General features: G+C 41.9%; 1 long non-coding RNA gene across 1 annotated transcript in view; it reads left to right on the top strand.

Moving 5' to 3' along the window:
- The first annotated feature begins 607 nt into the window (after positions 1-607).
- LOC140636884 (uncharacterized) overlaps positions 608-6,000 on the top strand; it is a 53,725-nt gene continuing 48,332 nt past the window's right edge. The window contains exons 1-2 of the long non-coding RNA XR_012034131.1: positions 608-696; positions 1,466-1,641. This is a non-coding gene — a long non-coding RNA (uncharacterized lncRNA). The remainder of the gene's footprint in view (positions 697-1,465; positions 1,642-6,000) is intronic.

The raw sequence follows: 6,000 nt of genomic DNA, 5'->3' as shown, positions 1-6,000 counted from the left end.
AAACCAAATAGAGCAATATAATATTAATTTAAAAAGAAGATATAATGTGGGCCTTAGTGCACTAGAAATGTACTTCAAATTAATGGCACTATTACATGAATCAGATTCTGTTGTTGGTAAGCATATTTACGCCTTTAAGGTCTTTTGAACTAGTTTATAAAGCTAATAGGTACAGGTCTACCTAGAAATTTGGGGGTGCTATTTTGCCCAGAGGGATAGAATGAGGGACTTAGAATACCTGTCTCCCTGGGATTCTTTCTAGACATATTAGAGCCACCAAATTAAAAATGAGAGAAATATAAAAATATCAAATTGCATACATTTCACTAACATATAGTGATCAAGCACCTGCAAGACATCTGCCAAAAAAGGGGCCAAATTTGCAGTGCCCCCACCCTAACATTCCTGCCCCAACCCCAGAGCACGTTAAAAAAAAAGTCCCCCAAATAAGCAAAGAGTAGAGACCATGAATGCTGTGCTGTAGTCATTCAGTGAAAACCCAAATTAACACTAATTATATTCTGGCTTGCTGTGGTGCAGCCAGTGTGACTTCACAAGGGAAAATGGCATCCGTGGCACTGGGTGGCATCATTCTGACACATTTACAGACCATTAGCCAGCGCTAATATCATTTCAAAGGGCTTGTGTCAAAGTGGGGAGGGCACCCGAGGAGCGCCATTCAGTCCTGTGTGATCTGTGAGTGAAAACTCTGGGCACCCAGGGGAGAGGAAGGGCTGGCACTGGGGGTAGGGGTCCGTTCCTAGCTTACCTACATCCCTCAATGTGGGTCACTCAGGGCAGGTTGTGTCCTCAGGCATAGAAAAAACTTCTAGAAACTTCTCTTTTTTGGGGAGGGGTTGGGTGGGATCTTGTCAGTAAATGCCCTTGCCTCATTAACTCATAGAAAGATGTTAAGTTCTTCCTTGGTGTCTGAGACTAATGGCCACGTGACGCAGATGCTTCCTGGGTGAAAGCTGTAGTTTGTTTCCATAATTGGAGTTTCCGAATTAGGCTCTCTTAGCCTAGCAGGCTTCTACCAGGGGGAGGTGGCCAGGTTGACTGTGACCTAAAGGAATTGCTAGACTGGTGGGGAATTCAAAAAACATTCATGGGTTTCAGAGAAGTAGGGCAGGAGAAGCTGCCACTGGCAGTATGGTCCCTGACCAGCCAACAGGGCATCCCTGGGGACTTGCTCGATAAGCAGGGTCTCAGGCCACAGCCCTCCTAAGCCAGAATCTGCATTTCAATAAGATCCCCAGGTGATTCCCATGCATATTAGCTTTTTTAAAAGCCTGACCAAAAAGAATGCTTTTTAAGAGAAGGGTCTTTTTTTTTTTTTTTTTTTTTTTTTTAATGAATGTCTACACTGACATTGTATGTCTACATACACTGAAAGCTCTTGGGCTTTCTTGAAGTTAGACCTCCACCAAATCTCTTCTATCTGCCTTATGTCCTCTTTTACCAGTCTATTGCTCTACCTCCTCCTATGCGCCCAGTTTGTCCATGCAGCCTCCATAGCCATCTGGATCCTGCCAGCAGAAGGCCCCAGTCTGCAGTTAAAGCAGCAGAAAAGTGGAAAAAGCACCCAATTTAGATCATAAAAACTGGATCCAAACCTTAGTTCTGCGGAATCCTGAAAAAGTAAGTCTTTCCACTTCTCTAATAACACCCTCGATGTTTTCTTGGATGCAGAGATGAAGTAGCGTATGCAAAAGAATTTTATGAGCTGTAAAGCATTAAAGATAAACCTAAGGTCATGTTCCCCAAGGGGCTATTTTTGAACATAAGCTATTCATCAAGGGGGCAATACTGTGTAAAGTTTAAGGACGTGGGCTCAAAGCAGATTGCTGGGGTTCAAATCCTAGAGCTACCACTTCCTGGTTCGAAGACATCTGACTCCGTTTCCTCATTTGTCATGGTAGCTGCTTAATTATTATGATAGGGCCATTGTGAGGAGTGAAAGAATTAATATCTATGACATACCCAAAGACGCCTTATAAATGTCAGCAGTGATTACTATCTGTCCCTGATGTCCAAAATATCCGTAAATATCAGCAATGACTACTGCTAAGTGTGGTAACTTTACATCTGGGAATTTTATACTTGTATCATCTGTAAGGGAAACACAGAGACATGGAATGAATGAATAGAAAACAAACTTAGAGGCATTTGGGAGTGGGGGAAAGAGAAAGAGATAGACAGATATCCAGAGCTACAAAGGCATAGAGTAATACATAGAATAAGCAAAAAAGCAGCCCTGGGTAGCTTATAAAAGGGTAGACTTTATATTATTCCGGAAAAATAAGCATGGGGGGTATCACTGCAAACAAATGATTATTTGTTATAGTTCAGAGCCAAAATAGACTAGGGTCCTATGTCAGGTGCTTGCCCACCTGCAGAGACAGAATTGCCATTATTGTGCATGGAGGCTAATTCTACATATTATACGAATAAGTTATCATACCATGCCCTTAAATAAATAAACTCAAGTTAAAGAGCATGATTTTATGCCACACAATAAAATTATGGAAATGCATTGAAATGCACTTACGATAGATCTCCAGAAAAAGCTTTATGTTCTTAGATCTCCAGAAAGAGCACTTCATGCCATCCCTCTTCATGCCATCCCTCTTGTATGGAAGTTTTGCTTTTGGTAACTAAACCAGAGACCTGCCCTCAACCATTTCCTCCCTGCCACATAAAAGACCACAAGATTCTGTGAAATCCTGCCATGGTCCTTTTCCTGTGGCTCTGGGACTCTCCCTTCTAGCCATGGCTCACAGTTGCTCACATAGCCATGGTCCTCTTTCCTGGGATCTTCTTCTGTTGAGTCTCTTTTGAAGGAGTGTTTAATGTGTCCCTGGATTGCTATTTTCTAGATAGCTAGCTCAACTTTTGCTTTCTCACGCTCTTTGCTACCTATGCTCCTATCCTGACCTAGTCCAGGTACAGGGCTTCCACTTCAGGGGGTGTAGGCAGCCTCCCTCAGTACCTTCTGCAATCGACCTGTGCTCATGGCCATCATGTTAAAGACTGCAGTCTTGAAAGATGATCCTTCTCCAACATAGAACCTTTCTCTTCACTTCTGAAGTTCTTTTCCCTTCCCCCAACGTCCTCATGGTGTCCTTTGTTGAGCACAATACCCCACCATGGTGCTCCATTCTACCACCATTCATCTGACTTGCTGCCTGAAATCCTGCCATCAGATATTCTTAAGGTAAATGCCTCTCAGAGGAGTACCCTCAATTAAGCCATTAATGAACATGTGGGGGAAATTAGTGAAAGGGGATCCAACACCTTATAGTGTTTAAGATTTGACCAGATGGAACAAAATGGTACAGTGTGAAGAAGTTCTTATTGGAACAAATGTCACCTTGTAATGAGAGAAAGTAAGCAGGCTGTCTCATCAGGACTTAATTCTTGGGAGGCAGCCTTTTGCAGTAAATGAGATACAATGAGACAGTATTGTGAGGAAGTTTTATTCTGCCTCAGTTATTCTCAGATGTTGATTATGCCAACAAGATCATTTCCAGAGTCCTCCTAAAATAATTATACATATGAAATTCCATGGATTTGTGTTTGAAGTATTCAAATCTTCCTGGAATCCAAGACTCCACAGCTTCATTGAAAATTCAGTTAACATCCTTGCCCACTGACACTAGAGTATTGATCGAGTGGTATTATAAACATGTGCTTTCTAAGGATGACACTTGATGGGATGAGCACTGGGTGTTATACTATATGTTGGCTAATAGAATTTAAATAAAATAAAATATCTTTAAAAAATCATGTGCTTTGGGGTAACTGGGGACTCAGTTGGTTAAGCCTCTGACTTCAGCTCAGGTCCTGATCTCAGGGTCCTGGGATGAAGTCCTGTATCATTGGGTTCCCTGATCAGTGGGAAGTCGGCTTGTCGCTCTCCCTCTGCCCCCCCCCCCCCGCTTGTGCTTTCTCTCTCTCTCCTCTCTCTAATAAATAAAGAAAATCTTTAAAAAACAAACATATGCTTTGGCAAAGAATAATTCAGTGACATTTGTGTACAGTTTTCCCACAAAAGTTCTGGGAGACAGTTTTGGATCTGCTGGTCCAACATGTTCATTAATGTGCCCAGAGGGAGCTCAAGGCAGTCAGCTAATAAAAAAAATGGGGATAAATGGTTATTTTTCTTCCTTCCATTCATGAAAATCCTTTCTCTGAGTGACTTAGTATATGTAGAGCACAGACTCCTGAATGAGAAGAAAGGAACAGAGGATGAAACTGATGAGTGACCTCTCCTTTGATTCTTAAACAATCACCAATATCCATTGATTACAAGCACGTTCACACATACATTTCAAGGTATCATTGTGGTTTTTTATTTCATTCACATGCGTGCTCTCCCTGTCTCTCGGTTACTCCCTATCTCTGACTCTCTTGAATTATTTAATGTTTTTCTCCAGTTAATCTAAATTAGAGGGTTTTTTTAAGGGGGGGGGTGGATGGGAAGAGACACTAAAAATAGTCACTGAAGCCAGGATATATTACACCAACTGCTTTTGCCTCTGGTGGTTACTGGAGTTTCCTTTGTTGTCTTGTTTGATTGTTTCATTTATATGGCAGGTTAGACAGCAACAGACTTCTGTTATTGCCTTTTCTCAGTGGTGGATTTTTTAGGCTCAGCTCCCCCTGAGGCAGCCACTCCCCATCCACAGCTGGTGACAAGAGGTGCTGTTGCTCTCAGTGCTTACACCTACTGGAGAAAGATCAACAGAGATGCTATTAAGTGGCATAGAGTGTCTCCATTTTTAACTGTTTAGGCTTTTGTTGAGAGACACACGTGTACACACACACACACACAGAGAAATTGGCAAAAAAAAAAAAAAAAAAGCTAAGAGAAAGAGATCATCGGGCCAGTTGAATCTTCTAGATTCTTTCTGTCCTACTTCTGCAGCTGTTCAATTGCGTTTGTCTTTGTTCTTGCCTTCCCATCCCCAACTTCCGTCCTCTCCTGATTTTTTGCTGCTATTTTTCAATAAACAGAAATAGTTTTCTAACCAAACTGTGACAGAAATACATTAAAGTGAAGAAGGCATTTGTAGGTAGGGCCAGGGTTTTCGAAACACAGTGAGAGCACGAGGATCAGAAATTCAGTCCTCGGGGCTATGTTTTAAAGTTCTCCCAGGAAACTTTGGGTCATTAGTCCCTTTCTCACTTTCCATTACTCTTTTAGTTAATGCAGCCTCGGAGTCATCCTTGGCATAAAACTGGGAATGAGGAGATTTATGGAGGAAAAGGAAGTGAAACTTTATGAAATTAAACAGATTAGATGGTTCTGGTAATACTTCAGGCAGTAAATTAGCACTACAAATTGCAAAGAGACCCAAAGGAATCTTCCCAGTTAGGAGAGGGTTCCTGCCCTCAAGTCTTCAGGCACATTGGCTGCCTTTTTATTTCCACTAAAGTCCATCCAGCAGAGAGTCGGGGTACAGAGTCTCCAAATAGTCACACTGTTGTTTTTGGTTGTGATGTTTTTTATTTTTTATATGCGTGCTAAAAGCAAAGTAAGGTAAGGAAATGTAGGATTAAGGAATATCACCTAGTCTTCAGTTTAAGGCCAAAACCACCTGATCACCTACTATGTGCATAGCACTGAGGTATATATAATCATACTCCAAAGAAAACATTCAAAAGATATTAAAAAGGAGGGAGACTCTGGAGCCAGGTACCTAAATTTAAAGCCATACCAGAGAGGATGGCAAATGTCTTTTTTTTTTTTTTAAGAGAGAGTAAGCATGTGCACATGAGTGGGTAGAGGGTGGGAAGAGAGAGGGAGAGAGAGTCTTAAGCAGACTCCCCACTGAGCAGAGCCTGACACAGGGCTCAGTCTCTCAAGCCCGATATCATGACCTGAGCTGATATCAAGAGTTGGACACTTAACCAATTGAGCCACCCAGGTGCCCTGAGGATGGCAAATGTCTTTAAGGAGATTATAAGAGAAAGTCAGCAGTCCCTCCTGTAATA

The sequence above is a fragment of the Canis lupus genome, chromosome 7 (assembly GCF_048164855.1).
Source record: "Canis lupus baileyi chromosome 7, mCanLup2.hap1, whole genome shotgun sequence".
Taxonomy (NCBI): Eukaryota; Metazoa; Chordata; class Mammalia; order Carnivora; family Canidae; genus Canis; species Canis lupus.
This window is presented reverse-complemented; position numbering and strand designations above follow the sequence as displayed.